The 12,500-nt window shown below is 38.7% G+C and overlaps 1 protein-coding gene across 8 annotated transcripts in view; it reads left to right on the top strand.

Annotated features, from left to right (window-relative positions):
- The first annotated feature begins 1,460 nt into the window (after positions 1–1,460).
- LOC143020802 (uncharacterized) overlaps positions 1,461–12,500 on the top strand; it is a 244,563-nt gene continuing 233,523 nt past the window's right edge. For 5 of the 8 annotated variants that reach the window (XM_076177567.1, XM_076177564.1, XM_076177570.1 and 2 more), the window contains exon 1: positions 1,461–1,687. The gene's annotated coding sequence lies outside the window, so the exon portion shown is untranslated. Of the gene's footprint in view, positions 1,688–2,369; positions 2,639–12,500 lie in introns of those variants that run through there. The other 3 variants (XM_076177568.1, XM_076177565.1, XM_076177573.1) reach the window with 2 other exon arrangements.

Genomic DNA, 12,500 nt, shown 5'->3' on the forward strand with positions numbered 1-12,500 from the left:
TCTCCCTTAGTCGCAAAAAACAATAGCGGCCATTCTTGTATGGCAGCATTAAGTCATCGACTGCAGCCCAGTTAACGGTTCTTCTATGGATGTTGAGCGGGCGTCATGTCCGGCGGTATTTTGTTCAATATTGCACGTCTCTCTGTGATATTAAACACTCATACTTTTAAAAATCAAACCCAGGCTCTATTACGCGTTTTATTTGAGACATGTGCGTTCGACTACTGAACCAAAACGCACAAGTTTAGGGTAAAAAATGGAGAGAAACTGCTGTGAGATATATTATGAACTTCCGCTAAGTAATAGATTGAAATAGCAGCTTAGAAGAATCTACGCACTACTTAGCTCCACACGCTACCAGACGTACGATAACACAGGAGAGGGAGAAGGTTATATATACACATTTCATTTCACATGTAAGGTAGCCAGTCAGCTACACTATATTGCTTCACATATTTCACAATGAAGAGGCATTTTGAACCTTTGTAGGGCATGTAATTAATTATAAATAATAAATTGATAATGTACTTGAGATTAAAAGTCTCGCTAGGGACAGCAGTTAAAGTATATTAAGCTCAGCGACTTTGCACTTCTGCTATGATGTACCATGCGAGTTATATTACCCACGGTTATTGACTCTGATCGATCGCCTGCCCTCAGGTATTAAAAATTAATTGATATATTTGGACTCCGATTTCAGTAGCGTATATCACGTTTAATGCTATAAAATAGCCAGAAAACAAAAGCAATAGTTTGTTTTTTACAATGCAATGTATTACATCTGAAGTCTCAACTTCTGTGGCTCAGACGACAAAAATGTAGCACAATAATAGAGCGCTAATAAGCCCATGACATCAATTAGGTACGATATTATGTATTAAACACCACTAACTTATCAATTTTCTCTTATAGATCGTCTAAAACAGTCAAATTGATTCATATTATCATTTGCCTAGTACAAAAGGTAGGAATGTTACGTCATTTGCAGTCTTCAAACGCGTGTAAAACAATCTCCTACGTTCTTGACTCGTTTTCTGTTGGTAAATTAGCTCAAACATCCCGTATCCATTCGACATTGCTTCTCTTGATGTAACCTGAAAATTGATGTTAATAATTCTGTAGAATGCCTAAACTTATATTATAATCACAAAGGTTAAGGTATCCATATCAAATTCTTTCATTCTTATGGACACACAATTACATCTATGATACCATTGACAGATTGTCGTTCCCATCGACCAATCACATTTCACTCATAAAAGAAAACGGAAACCCTATACAAACATGGATGATTTACACTATTGTTATACATGATATATTACTTAGATGAAATAATTATATTATGCAGACTTGCAAAATAATTTCTGTTAATTTATTTTCTCGAAATCCATATTTGTTTAGGTGATTATCTATAAAACACGGTTGTATGTCAGAGCGCGTTCGTTTTTACATAGCGGAATGAGTATACAGCTCGGCAGCCATTTTGTAATGTCCACTGGCTTTGTTGTGTGCGCGTCATGAAAGCAAATAATTGTGTTTTACTGTGGTTTTAAGTGATCTATTAATGGATTTTGTTAGCTGTGAGAAACAAGAAATCCTAGCGAATGTAAACTGAAACTTAAAATGTTGTGTTGTGTAAAATAAGTGCTAAAAATAGAAGAAAAATTGCAGCTGGATGGTGGTAAAGGTGAGTAGGTTCATCCATCGTCTGTTTCTTGGTGTTGTGGGACTACATATCTAACCGACGCACTTAATATTTATTAAGTATTTTACTTTTTAAAGACAGTTCGAGAGTTTATGTTACTTAGATTTAGATTTTAAGTGATTTAAGGGCTTTGAAATAGAGGAAGTTGTGGATGGATCTTCGTGAATTTAGAAATATGGCGACGGAGTGAGTATTTCTTCAAGTATATCGGAGTCTGGGGGGGCAACGCCTTTGCTAATGGAACCTTCCTTAAAATCTACACGTCTTTTGGTGCCTTTAGGTAATTTTTAAGCACATATACGTAGCCTTAAAGTGATAATACCTTGGGAGGGTATGAAGAGACTGTTGAATATGTTTAATCTATATCTTGTTTCTCTACGTGTATACGTCAGTGACTTAAGGAAACCAGTGAGAAATATTACAGGAAGGAAATTAATTCGGTGTCAATAAATTTGAGACATAGAATCTACATTTATTCCATCGATTGTAGCCAGAGTTGTTATGCGTTGGATTGGATGGTGGTGGAGGAGTGAGAGGGAGGGAAAGGATGTGGTGGTGTTGGTGGTGGTGGTGGTAGGGGAGGCGGTGGAGGTTCAGAGTGGTGTAACTGAGGCGGGATAGTTTGTGTGTGTGTGTGTGTGTCTATGTACGTGTTTCATCGGTTCTTAGTGCAAGAGCCCGCGTTAAGGAAAATTCGTGTTTTTTTTTTCTTCCGTTGGGAGGAGAAGAAGGTAGTTGAGTTTCCTGTCGTGGTGAGGTGTGTCGTTTATTATTTTAAAGAGAAAAAATGTGTTTTGGGTGGATTGAAAATGGATAATGTATTTACGCCCCGTGTTTTGTGATGCTAATTTGGTGTACTGAAGAATATTGTTTTAGTGAATTCTCAGTTTTATTGAACTGGACAGGGATCGAAACTACAAATTTACATGTCAAGTGAGTGTTGAAGACGTTTCTCTCTCTCTGTCTCTCGCGGCTGTGTGTTCGCGGGACTTCTTTGGCGCGAATTTTAAAATCAGCTGATAGGACCACCCCTCCCACCCCACCCCCACTCACTTTCCCCCAAAACTCCCCCTAATACCCTGAAAAAAACTCCCTAAAATCCCTAATGAAAACCTGACAAACTTTATGCTCAATAATATAAAGAATAATTTTTTTTTCTATTCAATCTAATCTCATTTTTACACGAATATTCTAAATATCAAAGTTTGTTTATGTTTGTGTGTATACACAAGTCACGTGTGTATGTGTGTGCGTGTGTGTGTATGTGTGCACGCGCGTACATTTTTCCTATGTATCCTCTTCCATTTTCTATGTACATATCTACATTTTCTCTAGTTTATATGCGTCTGTGTATATATATATATATATATATATATATATATGTATAAGAGTATGCGTATACTTCTTACATGTACTCCATTTGTACTAAGAATCTTGAAATTAGAATGTATTTGCGAAATGTTAGCGAAATTAAATGTAGCTAATTGAAATTTGGTTCAAATGGGAAAGATAGTTTAAGATGTTTCGTCTCGTATAGGAAGCGATCAGTTTATTTTTGATAAGTATATATAACTTAGGTAATTAATATTTAATATGTAATTGCGTTTTATAATAGATTTTTCTTTCGTGTTCTTATAAATGCTTAGAATAGAACACGGTTCAGATCCTGCGTTCATAAGAACGCGCGTCCACGTGCGAACACGCGTATGTAAACATACAGTGTGTTCTTATCGACAATCATTGGTACGATGATGCACGAGTCGAACGTTCGTATATATATATATATATATATATATATATACATATATATATATATATATATATATATATATATATATATATATATATATATATACATATATATGCGTTTCGCCTTTTTTATTATTTCTTTGTTCTTTTTATCGGTTATTGCTGTATTCGTAGGTGATGATAGATTGATATTGGTGCTTTTATGAGTTTATTTCAATATTAGGGGCATATTTCCCTCCAACATTTGTGAAAATAATATTCTCGTCTGATTTTATGATCTGCATGTTATCATCATCATCATTTATATTAATTCACCCTGAATTGCCATACATCCACAATAAATGAAAATTAAAAAGTTGATATAATTGTGAATAGTTAAAAGAAATAATAGTGCTCATGAAATATTGACATGATAGTTTGCGATTTAATCTATCATCTTAATTAGATTAGGTGAGGAAACAATGACTATTCACTGTGCATTCACCGTGTCTTACCTGAAGGCCGTTGAACTTCGACAAGAGAGATCAGGACAACGGATTGATTGCCTTGTGCGGTTATTTTGTAGACCTCTCTTGCCAATTGTATGTGGATACAGAATGCGATGGACTCCTTGTGTACTTTCCTGGTCACAGTTTAGTCGTCTGTGCCTGACGGACATGCTCCATGGACAGTCCAGAAGTCGTTATCCTTATGCAACAGGTCCAGTTTAAGAAGGATGGAGTGAGTGTCCTGCATCGGGCCGTACAATGTGTAACTTTGTTTGTTGCTATATCACATTTGCCCCACCCTTGTCATCCTTACATTCATCCTGTGGCTTAGTGTTTAGGTTAAATTTAAAATAAAAATAAAATAGTAGATCATGAATGGTTAAACCGTGGATAGGCCGGAGGTTAGGACAAAAAAGTCGTACAACTTGGGTATTAAAAACATAAGCTCCTGGTTGATTGATGAACGGTAATCTGAGGCACTGCGGTAGGAAGAGAGAGAGGTCCAGGGAGGCGTGACCTTTAGATCTCTCTGCATCAGTTATCCATCTTCCACTGCATTATTCAGTAGACTTAGTGTATTCCTTGCTTTGACAGCATTTCTGTGAAAATGAACTGAATAGAGAAGTAAATTTGATTTATTTGATTTTTATTTTTTATTTAATTTATTTCATATATTTTTTATCAGTTTATTTATATTTATTTGATTTATTTTTTATTTGTTTATTATTATTATTATATATATATATATTTTTTTTCTTTCTTTTCTTTTTTTCACCATACACATTCCAGGAGAGGGGGGTATTGTACGTGGGACGAATTAGTGTTGTCTTATGTTTCACTGACTAATATTCTGTAGCTACACAGAACTTGACAATGGTCTTCGAATCTTCTCATAGATCTTGAGGAAGAATATCAGATTGTTGTTTGTTGTGCGGAACATTTTGATGTAGCCAGTTTATAGTAGTAGGATGAGTTAGGCCATTTCCAGTTGCAAACTTTATGTACAAAGACGGAGGAAATACCAACAAAGTTGACAGAGGTCATAGAGTCAATCTTGAGGCTTAATATTTCTTGATGGAAGTGCGGATGCTTATGGGCTTGGAGGTGGGTGGTGTGGTGATGATTCTTGCAGACGTCTTACGGTTCCGTTACTAGTCATTGGTCCCACTGAAAGGGGGATTACAAAGGCAGAGCATGCCAACAGGAGACCTTTTGGTCCATATATAGGTCGGATGCAAAAAAGATCATAATGAATAAATAAATAAAAACTATAATAATGTAAATCAATAAAATACATGAATAAATGAATTGGCAGCAGATGGTCACTGTACAATATCAGATCATATTACAAAGGAGGATCATGCTGACAGGAGACCCTTTGGTTCATAACTAGGTGTGCCATTAGTTGAACGCTGTAGCAAGTGTTGTCACGTTTGGTACAGTTCTGACAAAAATAATATAAGATAAAAAAAATAACGAGTCTTGAACACAACCACTACAACAGCTGAGAAAGAGTCCAGATGACACACTCCATATAATCGTATCACTTTCTGAAAGCGAGCGAAGTCTGCGTGAGGCTCATTCGCAAACCAGGCATCGATTAAACGAACGCCTGCAGCAGACAGATCTTAACTGTAATGTTTTAGATTTTTTATCTATTATTCTCATTTGCAATTTCAACATCATATGCAGGCACATCATTATTCCTTCCGAGAAATCACTCGTCTGTTTTTAGCAATTTGTGTCCTTTTGTTTCACTATATTACAAACTGTGCGAGAACTGGGAGAATTTTCATATTTGTGTTGTGTGTGGTATGGTAGGGGAGGTGGTGTAGTCTTGTTGTCTTCTGAAACCTGATTGATGTGTTTGGCTTGGTAGGTGGTCTTGTGTGTTTGGTTTGGTAGCTGCTGTTTTGTGCTACACATTTGGGATTTTTTTTAAGCTGCAAAAGTTTGTTTGCTGTGTAGGGAATCTCTGAGTGTTGACATTATGAAGTGAGTGTTTTTTTTTTTTGTTTTTTTTTTCTCTCTCTCTCTCTCTTGCTGGATACATTTCGTTAGTCTTGAGGATATAACACATGATTTCCATCAGTTGTTGTTGTTGTTGTCGTTCCCTAGACTGTCTGTCCGAGCAGTCCCGTCTCCCCAAGGAAGGCCACAGCCGAAACTGGGTTTTCCCACAAATCCTTTATAGAGTGTATGTTGTGTTGTTTGCGTGCATGATTGTGTATAATGCAGTCTTCCATTATGTGTTGTATGGTATGGGGTGAAGTGTTACATCCTGGGCAGTTGTTCACAACACGGTCGTCCAGCCTCTTCTGGTAGCTTAGAAGTGCTGGGTGGTGACCGCATCGCAGTCTGGCCAAGTGGACTCAGTTGTCTGTAATGATTGTGTGAAAAAATGGATGCAGTACAGTCACAGTTGGTAGAGAGATCTCAGGCCTAGTTAGGTTTGAGTGTGCACCTTCAGGAAGGTGGAGATGCCCACTGTTGGTTCCACCAGAGGGATCTGAGGGGAAATGACCATTCGCTGTTTGTAGGAAGCACATACACTCACAAGGTACAAAACAAACAATACACAACAGACCAAACAAGTCTAACCAAAAAACAAGCACCCCTAGGTAATCAAGCTGTTCCTGTAGGTCTTTTTAGGAGATGCACAGTTCCCAGGTAATTGGCAATATTCTCTGTGTTGGTCCACAGGGAGAGATGTGGCCCAAATAGGTTTGTAACCATTTGAGAAAATGCTATAACACAAACTCATTGCAGACTGGGTTACAACCTCATTTGGAAGCCGTGGGCTATCACAAAAATAGGCTAGGAACAGGCACCTCATAGCCAAGATAAACACACCTCATAAAATACTTGGAACACATTGCATGGTCGAGAATGACCAGAATACGGACAATTATACAACATTTCTTGGAATGGTCTGTAGGCCAACCTGTGATTTATTATCATACATTTTGAGCCTCAGGTATTTTGTAAAAAGGAGATGAAACAGTAGATTGATTGGTTACCATAAATGGTGGAACTTGACTTTGTACATACATATACCAAAAGCTTTTTCTCCCTTACAAGAGAGGTAGCCAAAAAGAAAAAGGCATAAAAACCATTCCCACCCACTCCATCCCTAATACACTCCACTCCCCTCCACCCTCCCTGGATGATGGGTCATCCCTGCATCCTGTCCACTGCCCTGGGTCAGAGGCAGTGTCGCAAGACACAGCACATCCACAGCAAGGCCGCTTCATTAAATCGGTGACCCCCCCCCTCTCCTTGACTTTGTGGCCAAATAAAGATCAAAAGGTAATAGCATAACAGTGGGATGTACCCACAGATAGAAAATCTGGGATGATAATGATAAGGGGGGAACCATTGCATACATAGTCCCTCACTATATCTTTATAGGGAGATTGAGAACCATTACTATACTGTTACTGATGGTTTGGAAGTAGGTACAAACAACAGCAGCATCAGGGAGAAACTTTGTGTGGTGGGACCTTACATGAAATGGGAGTTATTAAAGGAGATAGGTTTTATAAAAATCTGGTCTCGTCCCATACATAGAGAAAAGCACCTGCTGAGTTGTTATTCATGTGACCTTTGCTTGTTAATTTACGGTGTGAGAACTGCATGGGTTAATGACCAATTAGTGGTAGCTTTCAGGGAAATTGGTAAATTCAAAGGATGTTAATTGTGTATTCATAGGAATCTTGGATTGTCAACATGTGCCCATTCATAAGAATTTATAGACTATATTACACATAAGTTTATGTTAAAAGGGTATGTAGCTGTCAGGTTTATTTTCATTGCTTTATAAGTAAATAGTTGCATAGATTAAGCTGTTCTTGGCAGATGGAGTAAATGTAATAGGTTCATTTTATTTGAATAATCTAAAATTTATATTTTACTCATCACCAATTTCTTGAACCATTTATTTGCTGAAGTTTTATTTAATTAGATTTAGTGTAAAAGTATGACAGTATAAATTGTTTAGTAAATGTTTTGTGACTAATAATCTAAATATGTGTTCAATTTCCTTTGTGGAATTCAGTTAAAACTTATTAAGTATTGGATTGCCTTGAAGTTTGGAAAGTAAAGTTTTTGAACCATATCACAAAACTTTGAAATTTGAATCCCAGAACCTCATTCTTTCATAACTTTGCAGTAGTTTACAAGTAGTGGAATATTTGGGATTTCCTTTGTATCTTATGGAAACGTACCAGTAAGAAGGTTTTTAGAAATCTGTATTCATGGAATGTGAACAGACGTGATAGAAGAAAAAGGCTTAATGGTCCTTGCTGACATTGTATTGCATTGCGGGGGGGGGGATTAAAAACAATTGATGACTGAATAAGAGGCATGTATCACAACTGTAAAATGGAAACATGATCAGTATACTGGATGTGTATTATTCCCTGTATTTGTATTTGATTGGAGAAGGGACTGGGTATAGTGTAGATTATTCATTTATTGAGAGAAACTGTCAGGATTATTGTTCTCACCTGGTTAGGCATTGTAGGGTAGGTGTTTACCTTTGGAGAGCCTTAATGTAATACATACTTCTGATCTCACCACAGTTAGTTCATAAGATAAGAAAAAACTGGCATTTTCTCTCTCTCTCTCTCTTTTTTTTTTTTTTTTTTTTTCTCATGTTTTTTAACCAGTTGCCAGTACATGGTATTACTTTGGGGCATAGGATAAGTTATTTTTCAGTAAGGAGGCAAGTGTAGTTGTTATAACAACCTTGTATATGTTCCATTGTTTCATGTTGTTTCAACTTCAGTGGCCTGTTTAGTTGAGCCGATTCTATATTTTTCTTAATGAGTCGTCAAATAATTTTTCCCTCGTCAGCACTTGAGAAATGTAGCTTAATTTTTATCGTAATTGAAAAAAAATAGTAGAACACCTGTGAGGTCAAAGAAATGCTCAACAAGTACTGTCCACTTCACTTCCATTGTCTGAAATTTGAAGTGTTTGTCTAACTTTATTTTCGTAATTTTTTTAAATGTCGTATTGTTAAAGTCAACGAAACATAACAGTGGCCTGCCAAAGAGATTTACTGCCTGAAGTTGACAGTTTGAATGACGTTAATTGTGCTTTTAACCGTACTTTTGTGTTAGAAACCTTTCTCGTCATTACGGCTTTGTTTGTGCTTTTCAAATGTCCTCGGGTTATGTTTGATACATTCCATGATTTTTGTTTTATGTTTATTTATTATCTCTTTATTTATTCTAAATTTGTCCTCCTCCTCCTCCTCCTCCTCCTCCTCCTCCTACCACCACCACCACCCCAGTGTGAAGGTTATTGAAATGTAATATAATTAAAAGATGGTAAATCTTTGATGTGGATGAGGGGAATGGAAATTCTGTCATTGTGGTTTCATTAGTCCCCTCTCCCTCTCCTCTCTCTATATGTTATGTATGTTTTTTTTTTTTTTTCTTTTTTTTTCTTTTTTTTTCTTTTTTCTTTTTTTTTTTTCAAATAATGTTATGGTTCATTAACTAATCCTTCATGAGGATGACCTTGACCTTGGTTAGTCACCCTCTAGAATGCACAATTGCTTTTGTATTTAACAATTTGTCATCCCCTGCCTCTCCTATTGACTTCACCCATAATTCACCCCAGATCATTCACCCATTCTCGCCTACAATACCCCCATTCTTATATATATATATATTTTTTTTTTTTTCAGTCATCATCATCTCCATTGTTCCCTCTCGCACCTTGCATACTTCCCCTTTTTCCCCTTTTCTCATGCTCTCTAATCCCTTGCTTGCCCCCACCCCCCTCTTTTTCTCTCATTTCCTCTTCATGTTCCTATTAGCCCCTCATTTTCCCATCATCTTCCCTCCCACCACTCATTTTCACCCCTTTCTCGTTCAATTCGCTTTTTCCGCCTCGCTTCTACAGTGCCTCTTCAGTGTTTTATTTCCAATTTTTCCTCCCTATCACCGTTCTCCCCCACAGACATCTCCCTCGTTTGCTTCTGTCCTGTTCAGCCCCCCTCCCCTCTGTTCACTTTACCCATTCCATCCTGACAACATTTCTGTCTCCCGCTCGACCTTCTTCCGTTCCGATCCGTTTTCACCCGTTTCTTCTCTTTAACACTGTTTCTCCCTTCTGTCTCTATTCTGTCACCCATCCCTTCCTCTTGTCTCCCTCCATTTTTGCCATCCCAGTCTCCCATCCATCCCTATTTCCTACCCTCGCTCCCCTCCCAGCTTTTTCATCTCCCCTCCATCCCTTCCCTCTCCCCTTTGTCCCGTCTCCTCTTCTCCCCTCTCTTTCCTGTCTCCCATTCCATCCTCTCGTTCCTCTCCATTCTCTCCCTCCCTCCTGACCTCCATCCCTCCATTCGTCTCCTCTCCCTCCCCATGTTGTCCCCTTCTCACCTCTTTCTCCTATCTCCCTCCTTCTCTTGTCCCCCTCCCTCCATCCATCCATCCATCCATCCATCCTCCCCATCCCTCACTCTTTCCTCCCCTCCATCCCTCCCTTCTCCCCTCCCCTCCTTTCCCCCTCCTCCCCTCATTTCCTCCCTTCTCCCCTCCTTCCCTCTCTTCTCTCCTCCTTCCCATCCTTCCCTCCCATCTCCCTTCCTTTCCTCCCTTCTCCCCTCCTCTCCTTTCCCCTCCTCCCCTCATTTCCTCCCTTCTCCCCTTCTCCCCTACCATACTGCCTCATCTCCTCTTTTCTCCCCAAACTCCACTTCCTCCTCCTCCATTCTCCCCCTCGTTTCAATCTCCGTTATCCTCCCATTTGCTTCTGTCCCCCCATGCTTCTCCATGCCTGTCTCCGTCAACTCCCCATATGCTCTCCCCATTAGTTCCAACCCATTTGTTTCGTTCCGTTCCGCTCTCCCATTATCCTCCCCATTTCTCTTTACCTTCTATTACTTCCATTTTATTCCTTCCTCCTTTTTTCGTCCCCAATTACCATTTAATTCCTTCATCTATTTGCCTCTCTGTCTCCTTGTCTCAATCCCCCTCTCCCCTCTTTCCCTCTCCCCTCTTTCCCTCTTCCATTTCCCCTCCTTCCTTTCTTTATCCTTCCTCAAATCCCCTTTCCTCCCCATCCCTCTAGGCCCTTTCCTTGTTCCCCATAACTCCCCAATTTCTCCCCCCCCCACACTTCTCTTCCCTGTACCTCCTAACCTTGCCATCGCTTATCTTCTCTCATCTTTTCATCATTTATCTCTGTTTGTCTGTGTCTATTTTACTCCTCAATCACTCTCTCTCGATGCCTGATCTATCTCTTTCCTTTCTCCTCCATCATTTTTCTCTCTATCTCTATCTTTGTCTGTCTGTTTGTTTTTTCTCATCCTCCATCTTGTTCCTTTTCTTCCCGCTAGTCAGCCATGCCCCTCATGTACAGTACACTCAAACCTACTTGTGTGTGTTTTTTTGTTATCTATTTACAAGATACACATTGTTGTGAATACAAGTCTGGATGAGTATTTACACATTGACAAATATTTGTTGTACACTTCTTTTGTAATTGAGTAATGTAGGTGGGAATATATAGTTTTGGTAGTGTAGACAGTTGCATTGTTCTTGGCTGCAAGATAAAGATTAGTGGTTGGGGGAGACAGGAGCGGACAAGACATTGGCAAGATGAGACGTAAGCATTGGGAGCAGCGCAATGCACCAGCTATTTCTGGTTGTGTCCTTATAAGGCGTGCAGAGCTCCGTTTATTTCCTCATCATGTTTCAGGCAGTCTCTTTTTCAGGCGTCAGTGATTATTCGAAAGCGAGTAGAATGCAGGAATGTCGTTCTTGTGGCAGGGAATTGTTCTCGGTTTATTTTTTCCGTGCTAGAATCAAAAAGAATATAAATTGGGAGTGACACCTCTGTTTAGATTGTTTTCATTTCTTCTCGCCAGGGTGTGTATTTATGTTAGAGTTTTTGAAGCTGTGAATAAACCGTTTCTTTGACCTGATAATGTCATTCTTTGGAGCAGATTTTTGTCTTGTTTTCAATGTATTTATTGAAGTACTAATAGTCATATTAGAGAACCCCTACAGTGAGTAGTGAAATGCTATGGAGAAACAAGTCAGTAAAAGTCCAACACCATGCATAGAGATCAACTCTTGTGTCATCTAGTCACCTGTTTGTGGGTCGTGTTCTATAAGGGTCATCAGGGAGCGTATGGCAACTATGCAAGTCATGCAACCCATGAACCTACTCCTTGGCCCAACGTGGCTTGTGGTCTGTAGTGGAGAAACGTAATCTTGTTTGGCAGTAGAATAAGTCATCATAATGTGATTGAAGAATAGGGTTGGAGAGGCACTGTTATGTAGGGCTTCATAGTTTCATAATCGTCATTGTCGCTTTTAAGGGGTTGTTTTTAAGTCCACATTTGTGACTGGGTGCCGTCAGGATGCTTTGTAATAATATAACTACTTAATAATTCTTTTAACTGTCTGAAGAGGAGCATTTCATGTAGTTGTCATGAATGCATGTATCTGTACACATGTTTTATGGTGCCTTGGGTTAAGGAAACAGCCAAAGAAACTACGATTTATAGAAAGTAGTTATTAGAACCATTATTT

This window comes from Oratosquilla oratoria, chromosome 40 (assembly GCF_046742065.1).
Source record: "Oratosquilla oratoria isolate Oo_2021 chromosome 40, ASM4674206v1, whole genome shotgun sequence".
In the NCBI taxonomy this organism is placed as follows: domain Eukaryota; kingdom Metazoa; phylum Arthropoda; class Malacostraca; order Stomatopoda; family Squillidae; genus Oratosquilla; species Oratosquilla oratoria.